Source organism: Corvus cornix, chromosome 1A (genome assembly GCF_000738735.6).
Source record: "Corvus cornix cornix isolate S_Up_H32 chromosome 1A, ASM73873v5, whole genome shotgun sequence".
NCBI lineage: Eukaryota > Metazoa > Chordata > Aves > Passeriformes > Corvidae > Corvus > Corvus cornix.
The window spans coordinates 15,382,869-15,399,727 of NC_047057.1; the positions used below are offsets into that span (position 1 = coordinate 15,382,869).

At 37.7% G+C, this 16,859-nt stretch overlaps 1 long non-coding RNA gene across 1 annotated transcript; it reads left to right on the forward strand.

Moving 5' to 3' along the window:
- Positions 1-9,568: 9,568 nt before the first annotated feature.
- LOC109144117 lies at positions 9,569-16,517 on the forward strand. The gene is made up of 2 exons (XR_002044635.3): positions 9,569-9,686; positions 13,712-16,517. It is a non-coding gene; the product is annotated as an uncharacterized LOC109144117 (long non-coding RNA).
- Positions 16,518-16,859: the final 342 nt, after the last annotated feature.

Genomic DNA, 16,859 nt, shown 5'->3' on the forward strand with positions numbered 1-16,859 from the left:
TAAGGGCAACTAATTTCCCTGTCTTGCTACCCTTGCTCCACCTCACCTTCAGGTTTCAAACAACAAATCAGTATTAATTAGGAGTCAGTTAGTTACTGGGTATTATACTTAGCATGCTATAAACTAGGAGTTCACAGGATGGACCTCTGGATACAGAATCACAGAATGGTTTGGATTGAAAGGGACTTTAAAGATCATCTAGTTCCAACCTCCTGTCATGGGCAGGGACATCTTCCCAGGGACCAGGTTGCTCAAAGCCCCATCCAACCTGTCCTTGAACACTTCCAAGGATGGGGCATCCACAGCTTCTCTGGACAACTGTTCCAGTACCTCACTGCCCTCACAGTGAAGAATTTCTTCCTAATAGTCTAAACCTACCTCTTTCAGCTTAAACCCATTCCCCCTTGTCCTGCCACTACATGCCCCATCTCTCTCAGCTTGTCCTCATAGGAGAGGTGCTCCAGCCCTCTGATCATCCTTGTGGCACTCCCCTGTGCTTACAGCAGGATTAGTACAGAAGGTTTCTCAGAGCCATGACCAGACATCTTTTGAGTATCTCCAAGCGGGGAGATTCCAAAACATCTCTGGGCAACCTGTTCTGATGTTTGACCAACCTCATAACAAAAAGTCTCTTACTTATATTTAGATGGAATTTTCTATATTTTGTGGCCATTTCCTTTGATCCACTGGACACAACCAAGAAAAATGTGGCTTTGTCTTTTTTACACCCTCCTGTCAGGTGTATCATTGATAAGATTCCTTTGATGCTTCTCTTCTCCAGGCTGAACAGTCCCCATTCTTTGAGCATTGTCTTGTGTGAAAGATGGTCCAACCCCTTAATCACCTTTGTGTCCCTTTGCTGAATGCACTTCAGTGCATCCATGCCTGTCTTGTACTGGCAGCTCAGCAGTGGACACAATGCCTGGCTGTGTCTCCCCAGGGCTGAGCAGAGGGGAAGGATCATCTCCCCTGACCTGCTGGCAGCATTCCTAGTGCAGCCTAGGAGGCTGCTGGCCTGATTCACTGCAAGGGCATATCGCTGGTCTGTGTTCAACCTGGTGTCCACAAGGACCCCACAGCCCTTTTATGGCGAGCTGCTTTCCATCCAGTTAGCCCCATGCTGGTGCATTGAGTTATTTTTATACTTTAAATTAACTTTTTTTAAAAAAGCTAAAAGCAAATATTTCAGCCTTTCTCTTAAAAAAACCCCAAACATTTCTGCTTTTCTTTTTTTTTTTCTCCATAAAAGGGTCAGAACAGTAGCTGAGCTTCAGCAACATGGTAAAACACCCCTGAGAACACTAAAGCAGCATTATGTGTAACCTTATATATACCATAAGGAAACTTGGAATTAAAATATGCAGAAATGAAGGATTGTGATAAACAGTTGAAACTTCTAATGAGAAAAAAGACATGGATGATTGTGTACTAAAGACAGTTTAAGTTATATCTCTTACTTTTATATGAGGTTTTAGTTGTAGGTTTTGGGGTTTTTTTAGAATTACTCAAATAGCACAGCATATGTTGCTCAGTTTTCAGTATTAGACATTGTCTTTCAGGGTCAACTGAAAAAATGCAAAGGAATCAATGATATAGTCCTAGGGCCAGTTCTGGCATATTTGGAAGCAGAGATGGGGCTGCTCCTAGGAATTTTTTGAGGGCTAAATGTGCAGTTGACAACAGCTGGAAATGCATTAACTGCAGCCATTGTAATTGAGACTGCAAACAAGAAGTGGAGGAGGCATAATTTTCTTGTTTGGATTTGCCACTAACTTTGTTATGAGAAAACTTGGGCAACTAAAGGCACTACAACAATGCACCAGACATTTCACATTTTGTTGACACACTGTTGGAAACCAAAAGGCTGTCTAGCATCTCAAGCAAGATAACATTAATTATGAAAAACAATCTGATGAGAATCCATCATATCCCTGCTCAAACATTCCATTGCAATGCAAAAGATTGTAAGAGCTGAATTAATTAGTATACACTGCCAATGGCATATGCCAATGAGGATATCTAGTAGGAAATCAAGTTATGAACTTGTAAAAGCAGGTGCACTGGTAGCTCATGATAGAGAGAGATTTGGTTGGTGAAAATCTACAATTGAAAGACCAAATCTTCAACTGAAGATTATTATTTCAGGTTTTCTATATGATGTGATGGCTGAAGTATTGGCTATAAAGGCAGAGCCAGTATCTGTCAAAGGAGGTGTGCTTCTGGGCACCTGGAACAGTATGATAGAGAGTGCAAAGAACAGTTATATTGAACAGAAACATCTTGGAACTAGCAGGACAAAAGGAAGTAAAACAAGAATTAATATAGAGGATGGACTGGAGACTTTTTCATTTGGTTAGGTTTTGCTCCTAAAAGATTTGATGGCAAGGAAAGGATCTATAATCAGGATATTTGGTTTTTTGTCCTGGGCGCCTTACTGTGATTTGAATACGTGTAGTGTAGAGTGAATATGTGCATCCAGAGCGTAGACAGTTTGTTTTATGATGCCTTCTCTTTTGGCCTCAAAAACAATAAGAGTATTTCCACTGTACATTTTCAGAACTTGATGAGATTTAAAAGCATTCTTCCCATGTGAGAGCATCATATGAAGAAAGGAATTACCAAGCCAGAGCACAAAAAATTTTTTTTGCCAGATAAAACAAAAGGAATATTCACCTCTTCAACAGCATGCTTAAGAGTTTAATTTATACACAACATAATTGATCTGAATCATAACAAAACTGAATAAATACCTTGGAGATTTCAAAGAAAATGTTAGCATTATTACTCAACTCAAATACCAAGTGATGGTAATATAAAAATATTTATTTTCATAACATGTTGCAAACATGACAGCTTGATAATAGTCTTGATAATTATAGCTGACATTTTCTTTGAAAAATAATAAACAGTATGATCTCCTGGAGCAATTACACAAATGATTATCGGGAATGTGCCCTGAGATATTCACAGAGAGTGGCACTCAGAATGGGGCCAGGGTTCCTCCAAGGCTGGTGTCGTGGGTTGACAACTGCCTCCCATCTCTCAGTGAGCAAATAAGAACCTGAGCCTGAGAAGTGAGAAAAGAAGGACTTTCAGAAAAGACATAATGATTACTGAAAAAGGTTGAGAATTACTGTGCTTCAAGTAAAACACAGGAAGCCACAATGCCATTTTTTGTTCAAATAAAGCTGATCCATTATGTTACACAGAGCTCACAGAAATGTATTAAGCACTTAAGGATTCCTCAGTATGAAGAGCTGTACTGCATATCTCATCAGTTAAATATTTATTTCTGAGGACAGCTAAGGACAATACTTTTATGTGCAGAAGTGATAATGCTGTAAATGCAGACAAATGATGGTAAAATCCCTGTAGAATGGGAAAGCTTCAAGTACAACAATGTTTCACAAGAAATCTTGGAAATCTTGAATGCCTCATGTCTTGAGCAATGAGGGGAAGTCAATATAGATAATTTTTAACATACTGTACAGTGCTTTGCACATTACCAAATGTGGGTGAATGAATGTCTGTGCACAGCAACTGTAATACATTGCACAAATCTTAGGGCTGCGAGCTCATTGTTTGTTTGTAACAAAAAAAGCCATGAGTACCTATGCCACTATGCAGCATTTCTGAAGTTCAGATGCTTACTGTTATGGGGGTTAGGAACTTAAGAGCCTAATCACAAGACTTTTGTAGAAATTTTTTGAGTAATCTTCATTAATTTGCATAATTTATTTTATTAATTTATTGTATTAATTGTGTTTAATTAATCGTAAATTGATCACATAATTTATTAATTCACATTCATTTCTATCTAAATGAATACAGTTTTTTTATAAATAAATAGTCCCTTTATAAGTAGTTTCGTTTATGAACAAAACCTGATTATTAAAACCATGTATTTATGTTTGTGAAACTGCAGTTTGATGTTTAATAACTGAAAATATAATGTTGCAGTAGAGTAGTAATAATGGCTAAAACTGTCTATAAAAAGTTTTGTTGGAAGTACAGTACTATGTGGGCAATCCCTGTGCTGAAATGCATGTTTGGCCCTCCTTTTCCATCATTGAAGAGAAACTATGGAATGTAAGGGATAATATTTTGCTCTTTATATTAAACTTTTCCATTTGAGAACACGTTGGGGTTTTTTTTCCCCTCCATGACTGTTTCTGAAAATAAAAGGTGGCAAGGCCCAATTGTGTGTATGGTTTATGGTCTAGTGGTAGTTCTGCATAGGAAGAAATTGCCTGCTCGACACAATGAAAATAAGTCAGTAGAGCCCCAAGAATGTGTTGTCAGCAGCACTGTGGGGTAGTGCAGTGTCATATTCAGCCTCACACATGTAGCTTGGGGAAACATGCTGATGGAGAAAGTTGAAAACTTACATATGGAGAAGAGCATGCCTTTCACCAGCAGTCAAAAGTGTCACCATTGTCTCTTCATCACACCTGCTACAGATCACAAGGCTGTAAAGAGGATGGTTTGGGCCAAGTTGATGTAAGGACAAGAAAAAATGGGCACAAACTGAAAGACAGGAAACATTTTTTAATGTGAGGGTGACTAAGGACATTGTGGAATCTCCATCCTTAGAGATGTTAAAAAGCTGTCTGGACTTTGCCCTGGACAACTTGCATCTGGTGGCCCTGCTTGAGCAGGGGGTTGGACCAGATAACTGACAGAGGTCCTTTCCAACCTTGACCACACTCTCACTCTGCAAAGACATCCTGGAGGTCATCTATGTGGATGAAATTCAAGAAGGTACAAGAAGGTTTCTTGTACCTTCTGCTCTCAGTACAAGAAACAGTATTACAGTCAAAGGCTGTGATGTGGTCAGAATTTCTTGGCAATGCATATTTCTGTTTTGACTCCAGACCAAACATATACCTTAAAGACATGATATTTGTAAGAAAATCTTAATCTTTTTCATCAGTTCACACTCTCAGAAAATTCAGGTATTCTAATCTTCTGAGTCAGAGGAACAGATCTTTTCACCTGACTGTTTACTGGTATTATTCATGTACACTATTATAGGCAAACTTGACAATACTCGTATATAAAAAAGCACAGGTCAGACGTTTGTTGTACAGGTAATGCAAAATATTTCAGTGTAGGTGTAGTAACCACAGGAGAGCATAAAGGAGAAGGTCAGTAGTTTGCTGCTGAGTATTTAGTCTATTGAACATAATAACATTTGGGTGGACTTATTAATTGCACAGTCCAGATTTCAATTTCTCTTCTGACTGGGTGCAAAATGTGGGTACCTTTAAGTAACTAATTTGTACAGACAACTGTGATAATTATTACCTGAAAGAGAGATTGCAGAAATACCTGATCAGTTACATAAGCCACTGAACTTTCTGAACTATTAAAACTTCTTAATTTGTGAAACTGGACTGTGTAGAAAGAAGAGAATAGACAAAAGGAATTTAAATGAGCCCAGATAGATTTGCATAATGTGGGAATATCGCTACATTTTAATATCTATTATAATGTTTCTGATACTTAATAAAATCAGGTAAGTGCCAGATTTTAGTAAAGGTCATCATAGTGCATTTTCATTTTATAGCTACAACATTTCCCCATTTATTAAGATTATTTTAAACTGAATGAATTAAATGAATGAATGACATACTACAGAGGTAAATATTAAGGAAGGAGAATTATTATTTAAGTTAAAGGATGGTATTGGCAAAAGATCAAATGACTGTAAATTGGCCATGAATAAATTTAGAGGGGAAATTGGAAGAAGGCTCCTTATCTGTCCAAGAAGTATGTTTCTGGAACTGTCTGGCAAAGAGGGAGGGGACTGAGTAATCTAAACTGTTTTATAAGTAATGTGATATGCTTTGGAAAGGGATCACATAACTAAACATGAGATCTCATGGAGTGAGATTTGTCAGAGGATCCTGGGAAGTCATTTCATCCTGGGGCACAAGTTTGCAGTGACAGTTTTCAGATATGTGGTGTGTCAGTATTCCCAAAGAGGTCCCTTAGAAATGCTATTGCCAGAAATTCATATAATCATGTCCATGTTGCTGAGTTTCTATTCAGCACTGGTTAGAAATATCAGTTTCCTATCTTGATCTATATTTGGCTTTCTTTGGGTCTGCATTCACTGTCCTCTGAAGCATTGGAGGTTAGCAAGTGGACAAAGATGGCGTGAAATTGTACCTTTAATGGCTTTGCATCCTTAGGTGTCTGGTTGCTGTCCCTGATCACATAGTCCGTGTAAAACTGGCAGGTGCCAGGTACGAGCTTAAGTGAAAATTCTTTCCTGAATTTAAATTAGCAGCAGTCCTGCAGTCTGTGTCTATCTTAGGACTCTCTCTGAGTTTTATTTAGCAACTAAATCACAGGGACCTGTGGTATTAGCAAGATGCTCTCTGCTTTTACCTAGGGCATAGTTCAGGCTTGGCTTTCTGAAGGAGTGCTGGGAAGATTTTTTTTTATCCTTTACTGAGTGGTATAGATGTTTTCAGACTCTTTTCAAACCAGACAGCTGTGGCATGGCTGCCTGAAATTTGGAAAACTGGACACTGTGAAATGGCTAATTTCTCCAGTCCTTGGTTCTCAAATAAGGTAATCATCTTATTTTAAACAGAAAGTTTAGATTCCATTTCTTAACACGTAATACACATTCCTTAATTTTCTAATTCTGTAACCATTTTCTTACAGAATTTTTGCTTCTTGATCATCTTTCTTCACATTGGCAATCCCTACTTAACTATATGATTATGTGGGTGAAAGGAGACACCTGAAATGGAAGGTTTGCCTTTGATTCTGATGCAAGAGGGAAGAAAAGAGGATACAATGTAATCAGTATTTATCAGTGGTTAAGCCTTTGCTCCTAAGAACAATGATCCCATGGAAGCCAGGTTGTGAAGTCTAATGACAAAGCTGAAAAGACAAAATTGCTTTGTACTTGCTTATGACACCTGCCTTTAGCAGTGTTTTGAGCTTCAAATCTAAAAAACTAACAAAATGTCCTCCTGAATAAAGTCAGTTCTCACCCTTTTGTGAAATACTGCAGGCAGTGTCTTCAATACCACCCACTGTCTGTTCATCTGAGGCCCACAGCTAACCAGCAGCACTGCCGATACCAATATCATAACTTCCAGTTCTCATCTCTGTGTGTTATGTATTGACTGTGGTTATATCATGATGAAATTATGATTCGTAGTGTTCCTGTTTTTCATAATGTTCTCCCATTAAATACCATGAAATTGTGAGTGCAATATGAAATAATTCTGACCTTTTTTTCCTTCAGATTTGTCAAAGGACTCCAAAATGACAGGCAAAGGCTATTAACTTATGTATAGTCTTGATTAAGAGAATCTGCTATGATGGCCGCTGCTTTTCCCCCTCTAGATTTTCTTAAATCTGATCTTCTTCACCGTTCTGGCTTACAACTTCTTCAGGGTGAGGGAAAACAACTCCTCCTATTCCCTGTTGCAGAAATGAACTTTACAGTGCAAAGGCTGTCTAAACCCACATTCCAGCTGCCACTGAAAATTTTAGCATATTACAGCAAATAAACCAGTCTGCTGCTGAAAAATAAATTAGAATTAGAAGTGGTCAGAAATGCTTTGCCCTGCTCATTTGCCTATGATATATGTGATGAATTTCAGTAAAAGAGGTTTTGATCACAATTTCCATCAAAACTTCACTTTCCAACAACAACATTTGAGTAGTTTGCCAGACCTATATAGCTTCTTGATTAGGAAAAAATCTAGTTTGGACAGAGGATTGAGATATGTAGTTCTTTTAATTTGTTTTCAAGGACATGAACTATATTGTAAGGGATATGAGGGAGAAAAGTAAAAAAAGGCCTAAGGGCTCCAATACAGTAAAAAGAGTTTCAGATGGCAGAAATGAAAATTAAAGCATGCAGGAGAAATTAAACTGGAAAACATATACTAAGTGGGATGGAAAGAGAAGTAAAGCTAAAAGAGACTTTAGGGAAGAGAGAGGACAGCAAATTAGACATGAATTTGTAATCTGATATTGAAGCAAAACGAGGCAATGAAATTTGAGCTATTTATACAAAGAAGTGCATCATAAAAATACTCCAAGTAAATGAAATAAACATTTTGCATCTAGCTTTCCCTATAGTGGGTTTATAATCCCATTTTATAACTAGAATTGCAAATATAGAGTGCAAAAAGGGGGAAGGGCTGGCTGGGTCTGGTAAAATATAGGCCATGTGAGTAGTATCCATCTTGCCTGATTTTGCATGTCTAGAAGTTAATTGACATCAAAAGAGCTGCCTGTCTTAAGAGGAGACACATCACCCTTTGGATCTGTCTGTTTGTACAGAGTGTCTCAAGGGTGACCAATTTAGACAGCTGAACTTTTCCATAGCTAAGTTTTAAAGAGGTGAATCATGTATTTTTGTTTCTAAAAGTCCTGAGAGAACTGAGATGAGAATGACACGAAAGGTCTAGCATGTCTAGAAAGGCCTGCAAGGTTTGAAAAACTACTAAGACTGAAGATCTCATAGCAGTTAATAAGTATAGAAAAAAAATGAAAGCTTTGAGGAATGTGAAAAAATATTTGAGGTATAAATGTACATAACCAGTAAAAGGGGATTGAGGGGGATTTAGTAGCTTGCAGCTGGTACACGAAACACACAGTCCAGTTCAGGTGAAGGAAATGAAGAAGCTGCAGGGAGAAAGTTTGATCCTTCAGTAAGATGCTTCTTTTTTTTTCCACCTTCTCACAGCTGTGATTTAGTATTGCAGCACTGTCAAAGCCTTTCAGTCAGTTTAACTGCAAAATGGAAGGATATTCAAGTTGTTACAACTCAGAGAGCCATTTAATAGGTGCCTTCCTTAAACTGACTCACTATCTGAGTATGTGGCATCTGGGTGCCATGGTCAAACTCAGATGAGCTGCAACACTTTGCACACAAAACCAAGTTTCTCAGAAAAACACTGCTTTTATGGGAAACCATTTCCTATGTCAAAATTGTTGATTTCCTGTTCTTTTGCATTCTATTTATTACAGATACAAAGAAGATATGTTAACCCTCAGGGTTTCATGATAACTAACATTTCATAGAAAAATCTGTGTATTTTTTGTGTAAATTGTTACTTTATTTGTAACAAAATTGGAAATATATTCTTTTTATGGTAGTTTTGACAAGATGAGGTACTTTGTTTAGTTTTGCTTTTTTTTGAATTGTACATTTCCTTTTTGTTGAAGCGTAAATGATTTTATTGCTATCAATTTAATTTAGCTAGCATCTTTTTAAGCAATTCATTGCTTTTGCTTACTGAAATATCAGTTTTGTCAACTTTAAACATGTTGACTTACACTTATGATGAAGGAACTCAAATTGAGGCTGACATAATTAAGCTCTGAGGATGTCACTCCCTTGCCCTTCCATAACCCTGTGAAGCTGAACCATCCTGTCTTGTAACATGCAGCATTTTATACTGAATGAACAAAGCTGAGGTTGACACAAAATATATCCCGGAGTCAGACTTGCAAAGCTCTTAAAATTACTCACCCAGACTCAAAATCTAATTATCTTTCAGCTTTCTTCCTTTTACCATGAGAATGGTCAATAAAGTGGGTGTAAAGCCAACTCACAAATGACATTTTAGATGCTGATGGGAGGAGAGGGAAAGGAGAGAGAATTTTCCAAACCTGAAAATAACCCTTGTCTCCAAAAGTCACAGGTAAGCTTAGGCACCATCAAGCTTAAATGCAGCTTGGTACAGTTCATGTTATACTGTTTAGTATGCACTGAATGCACAGAGGGAAGAGCATGAGAGAAAAATAAATGGACTCAGTACAAAATAAATGGGTAACATAAGGCTTTTGAGACTAAGACAACATTTCACTGCCTCTTACTGTTTATTTTATTTTAGGTTGAAGTACTTTATCCTTTATATTTCCAAGTTTCTATATTTATCTGTGGAGCAGCTGGTACTATTTGTTCTGGGTGATTTAATTTATTTATTGCTATGTATTCTAAAGACATGTAGCTCTATCTTCTAATGGGTTTACTGTGTGCTCTTTAAATTGAAACAGTTGATCAGGGCTTTTTTTTGCTATACTCTCTCTTGAATTCTTTAAAAGATCAATTGTATTTCAATGCATTTTTCTTAAAAACGGAATTTAATCAAAGTGAAGGATAGATTTGAATAATGCTGTATATATTCATTAAACATGAATATCAGGATGCTCAGGATTGCATCATTAGATTTTGTTCTTTGGTTAAGATGTTCACAAAGTCTGCAAATATATTTGCAAAGTGATGTATGATATAGCAAGATCCCAAATAAAGCTACATTTCAATTGAATGTATTTGCTTTCAACAGTTTTCTCTGTCTTAATACTAGATAACATTTCCTTTTTGCTCATATCCTATTGTCAGATGCAAATAAGAATTTAGGAATCTTGTAAAAATAAATTTTTTGCATTGCTAGTATAAATGCGCCCGTCCAGAAGTATTTTTTTTTTTAATGAAAATATCAGTAAACATAACCTATCCTGATATCCATTCTGATCTGATTAGACTGAAAACACAGATCTGTTGATTGGGGAAAAATAATTTGGTAGCCATGGTAGAACTAAAAAGCAATTCAAGAAAGAAGTGAGTGATGGATCTATAATATTTTTCCTTTCTTTTACTGTGCTGCTTCAGGAATGAACGGAGCGCTGTAAGAAAGTTGTTACTGCATGCAGACTCTCTCTTTGATGACCCTTGAGAAATAAATCAGCAGTAGTTCTTTATGTAAGACTCCAAATACCAGGAGCATTGCCACAGCTGACTCACACTTGCACTGCTGATGCCATTGTTTAGCTTTTTGCCAGTGCCTAAACAATCACCAGAGGATACCATTTACATTTACTCCAGGGCAGATGAAAGAAACTGCCAGCTGAAAAGAAAATCATGTTAAAGTCTAAAAAAATAAAGATGCATGAGCATTCAGTTGGAGACTGAATGTGTTTTAGACATTCACTCTGAAATTTATTTAGACATTCACTTTTAATTCGTGTGGAAGATTTTTTGTGTGCAAACTTAGGCAATTTTTTAATGATTTTTTTTCTGATTTTGATGATTTCTTTTTTCTACATAAAATTTTTTAAATGCATGACAATTAGGAGAAGAATTATGCTTTAGAAAACTCACAAGTTTAAGAATCTCTCTATCCCAGCATAATCAGGGAGTGCATTTGAGGGAACGTTTACAGGTGCTTAATGCACTACCTCTTTGGAAGTGCAGTTTTTTTGTTGTTTTTCTTTTTTTTTTTTTTTAAGGAAAAGCAGTTTGCTGTTGACCTTTGACTTTTCCTTTTTATAAAACAGAGTAGGGGCTTAAAATCAATTTATCGTTCACATCTAGGGCTGGACTTCCAAAGCAGATCAGTTTGCTAAATAAGTCATCTGAAAATTTGACTGTTGGAGTCACATTAGGAGTAGTTGTGCCCTCTAATCACTTCTGAGAAATCTGGTTTTTGTTGGCATCCTATGGAGCACCACACATCTGATGCATCTTAAACCAATGCTCTGAGAGCAAACGTTGTGTTGCGTAGTCATTATCTGAAACCAGAAGCTGTTTTTTACAATTTATTTTGAACAACTTTATGGCTTGTGCGTGTCAATGCATTGACAGATATCACTCCAGCTGGGTTACAGTTATTTTATGTTTTTGAACAGAGGCTGTCAGTGAGGAGCAATTCTCTGTTGAACAAACACTGGAAAATCTGAAGAAGCACAAAGTATTGTGCTTTGAACTGTCATATCTCTAGGCAGAACAATACAGTAAATGATTCTCTCTGCTGTGTCAGAGCATCAACCCCTCTGAGGCATCAAATATGGCTAGAGCAAATGTTTAATATTTGTTAGAGTGTAGGGAGGGATGCCTGGCATTCAGTCCTGGCTCTGAAGTTGATGATCTGACTCCAAACTGGCCTGTAGAGAGGGGAAAATTGCTACACAAGCAGAAAAGTTTTGCTTCTCTTCCAACTGCAGTATGAAGTTTTCTTTGTTGGTGCTTTTAATCATTTTACAGTCCTTAGAAAAAAAGCACCCTATAGAAATTCAAAGTATAAAATGCCATATTAAAAAGAGTAACAGAGAAGCACAAGTGCTCATATATCTGTAAAAGCCAATAAAAGCATATTTTTATGAGTCTACAAAAACATTCCTTAAGATCCAGCCCTTGAATGATATGCTCATGCCTTTCTTACACGCTGCCCTTTGAGGAGCAGCACAGCAGAGAGCAAGATGAATCCAACTGGCTAGCTTAGAAGAGGAACTGTTTCTGTCAGAAGTGCACCAGGTTTCAGTGGTCTGGCTCTCACTGATGGGTGAAAACAGCCTGGTTGATGGTCAGAGGCTGCTCTTACCAGCAGCAGCACTGTACCAGTATACTCTCAGCCTGTTCTAAATATGCTGCTCTATGAGTCAATGCCATTTGCTTTTTACTGCTGTGCTGACACGAGTCCCTAGAGGAAAGGGAATTTAGGAGTCCCTCATGAGATCTGTGTCTGATGGCCTTTTGGTAGCTCTGGGGCTCATATCACTTTGATCCCTTCAATTCAAATAGAGTAGGATGTGTTTTCCCCTGCTCTAGGCCTGTCTATATTCCAGCTGAATAAATATATCCTTATTAATGTTCATTTGTACATAGACTTGCATTTCTGCTTGTGACTGGATCTTGAATGGCAGCCCACTGGTGTAAATTCAGCCCACTCCAAGCTCCAACCAGGCGAGCTTGCTCACTGCTGGTATCTAAAGGTATCATGTCTTCAGGGGGAGGATATAGTTCATAATCCATGACTATTTAATTGTATCCTCTCTGCTGATACTGCTGTCGAGGGCACCAATTAGTTTCAATTGTGCAGGTGGTTTTAGCAGAGCAGACAGTTGGGCTAATGGGAAACGGACTGTGATCATCTACCTCATTTCACAGAGCTAAGGAGCAACAATCTAATTTGAGCTGAGTTCAATTATTCTTGACTGGAACTTGCTTTAAACAAGCAACTTTGGTGCAAAAAGGCTGTTGGGGCCATTCAGCCTCTTGATTTCTGTTTTGCATGCACAGGTCTCTTCATCAAAAGTACTTGACAGTAACTGGCTTTGAAGCAGCCAATGAAACATTTCTGTTTGGCAACATCTAATGTATGGTTCCTCCTCTGCACAGTCATTTTAACTTTTAATACTTGAGGACTGTAGGGAAAACTCCTCCTGTTAAAATCCACACAGATAAATAATTTAATAAGAGCAATAGCACTAGAAAAATTATCAAATGACCTCTTACAGGATATTTTTTGTCAGCTCACAGATTTATGTTTTCTTGTGTGCCCCTAAGCCTGTGTGGGTAATTAACAGTGTTTATCACTGGTTTTTGTCTTCTATTCTGGTTCTGAAAACTTAAAGATGACAAAACACAGAGGGAAAAAAACCAGAATAGAAGGTAGAAAAAATTAATGCGTAAATGTAAAATGTAACTACGTGGATATGCTCACTGATAGCTGATCATTTCCCCAGGAAAAGCCAGAGAGCTTGTGAGGGCACTCAAGAAGTCAATGCATTTTTTGGTCTTAGGAAGTAGATCTTCTTGCCACACACAAGTACTTGGCTTAAAGGTCATGTAACTGCCAGTCTGTCTGATTTTCTCTTTCTGTAGCCTTTTGAAATAAGGCTGGCTCATCCTCACTATCATCTTGTTTTTCTTTCTATTTCTCTGCAGGGCTCTGGTCCTGGATGTCCACACTACAGACATATTATTTTGATCTCTGTTTATTCTTGAACAATTCAAGATCTGATGGCAGGAAATTGTGGTTGAGACAGAGAGAATAACTTTTTCCACAGGGTTCACCATGTCTCAGTCTTCCTACCTGAGAAAGCCCTCCAGCAAGAACACCTCAATAGGCCATGAAAAGGAGCTCATGACACTTCCCTAAGGGACAGAGATCATGCAAGGAAACAGCCTTTAATGAACAGGAGATAAGCACTAAGGATCAAGAGCACAGGACTAAGAGGTTGAGACAAGCTCTGAAGGCACTTTATCTCAATTCCACTACACCTCACCACCCATGAACAAGGGACATAGAGCTGGGACTGTCACTCACCACTCAGCAACAGCCCATCTGTCCCAGGTCCCCTCCCTGATGACTGAGTGTGGGATGCATCATTACTGCAGGCTCTGGATCCTGTGTGACACTCAGTAATACTGTACTGCTCTTCTGAACAGCCCTGAACCCAGTGGGACTCACGTATATGGGAACTGCTCCTCTCACCCTCAGGAAAAAGGAAAGGGGAACTACTCAGGGCTGTGGTGATGAGATGCTTGGAAACATCCCCAGCAAAGATGTCCTCCACTTTCTGCTGGTCATACAGAGTTAATTCCTCCAGCACTTAATAGCTTCTGTATGAGAATGAACTAAATGAACACAGACTCTTCTAGATGGGAAAGAGATGAGTGAGGAAGACTAGTTAGGAGGCTGTATGAAGAATGACACTGAGATGGTGGTTACTCACTGATCAAAGTCTCCTTTGATACAAGGGCTTGGGGGATTGAAATGAAGTTGGAAAATAGTAGGCCCAAAGTAAATAAAAGTCAAGCATTCTTCAAACAGCTGGTAACTAGTCTGTGAAATGCCTCTCTACAGCATCTTGTGAAAGTTAATGTCTTTCAAGAGCAGCTGGACATATTAGCAAAAAAAAAGTCAAAAGTTGTTAGATATAATCACCTTTGCCTTATGATGTTCCCTTTGTTGGAGGTGAGAAAAACATTTTTGGGAAGTGCTACTAGCTTTTAGTTTCTCACATTCTCTGGTTATATCTAGTTGTGGTCACTGTTGGAGCCAGCACTCTGGAGTTTTTCTGTATGCTGACAAGCCTTTCCATTTTACTTGAACCCTTTTCTGAAGGATGAGCCACATCATGCCAAGGCTTTCTGAACATAAGATACTTGAAAGGGGCAGCAGACAATATGTTCCAGTGATACGTGATAAAAATTGTCCATAGACCTGCATGACAGGGTGGTCATCTCACATGGGATGTGTTAAACAGATGAAAAGATATGGTCCTTATCAGAGGGGCTGCTTTTGATGAGGTGTTAAAGGTTCTGGGCTAAAAAATTCTGTGCAACTGTGTGTGCCACTTGATGCACATCATGGACATAGATGGTCCATGCCAGCAGAATAGTATGTAGTCTGTACAATGTGAATATGAGCTGGTCCCTACCAATTGACCATGGATAGATATTTGTGCCCTTAAATTGCTTTCAAAGTCTGCATGGACAAAAATAAAAAAAGCAAGTGACCAAGAGTTTTCTGATGGACTAAATACCAAAATGGTGTTGTTCAAGGATTATTTCTTCCTATATTAATAGAAATGTTATCCCAAGTAGGAAGAAAAAATTAAATTAATTGTGTTTCTCTTTCGAGTTCAAAAGTAAACAAGGCATTGAGAAAAACAAGGGAACTGTGTTGAAATTACTACTGTTGTTATTAAAAACAACTCTTTTGAGCCTGTGGCTATGCTGGAGGGAGTAATAAACATTTCAAAAATCAAGGGCTGATTTACAAGTGCTGAGCAACTGTGGTAAAAATTTCAAAGGAGCTCATGACCTGTTCAAACTATGATTAACCTATCTTTTGTTCTTAAATTTAAATGCTATCAATTTTACTTTTAGGAAATGTTACTAAAGAAAGAAGTATAGCCAAGACAATATTATTTTCCCTGTACAACATCTCTTCATGTGGTCAGGTTTCACATAGGGAAAAGGTGATTATGTTTTGCTTGCCCAATATAGAATTTTCGGAAAATGCAAACACAGATCTTTTAAATATTCAGTAGTTTCCATTCTGAATAGAAAAATGTAAATATTCTATCTGTTTTATTAAAGATGTCAACAAAGCAATCATAATCTGACAATTTAAAGGATTTGTTCATGGTTAGCATTCATTTCGGTCTTTCCTTAATCCCAGATCATGATTGAATCTAACTAACTTTTATCTGACATCATGAAGATTGGCCCTGTTCTAAGCATGTTCCCTCTGTCATTGAGAGAAAGGGATATTCTGAGCTCTGAAGGCCAATGTGAAGAGAAATAATCTTGAACCACGGCATTTGATAAACAGTATTTTTATCACCCCCCCAAAAGTAAATGGATTTGGAGATTAAGTGATGATTGCTAGAAAAAACTAGCTTAGAGGTTATTCTTTAAATGTGGTTATTATCTCAAGCCACCTGTATTCAAGCTGTCTCAGAATATAGAGAATGTGGGGTAAAATTATCCTTACAACAATGAAAAGAATTTGTTTATGTATGGCATATTCCTTAATTGTGTGAAACAATCAGGGGAATATTAATTGCCTTCTTGATGAAGAGACCAGCAGTTCAGTTACTTTTAGAAAATAGTAAAAATTACCTTCCTGATGTAGCACAGAATTCATTCAAGCCTGTGAAAATTTGTATTAATTCGATATATCATTGTTATAAAAACTGCATTGTACATAGCTTATGCAATAAAGTGTAATTTAGCACTATTATTTTCAAAGTATGTTTGTGTGTGAATTCATTCTCACATTGTAGTGCCTTCCCTTTTTTTTATGGTCACAATTAGCATAAAACAATGTTTTTCTCTCCAAGGAAAACACAATTTAATAAAATGGACATATCTGAAAAGTAGTAATTATGGAAAATAGTCCTGTAGCTGTTTGGAGATCTTTTGAACCATGCAGGTCCCAAACTGAATGTTTTTGGTGAATCTGTTTTTTCCCTGGAGAAGTCATCACATGGAGAAGTTAATAGAAATAGACCTTAATCCCAAGCATGGGAGGCCACTCATCCCAGAGCAGAAAGACTTACAGATATCAGGAGAGACTGAG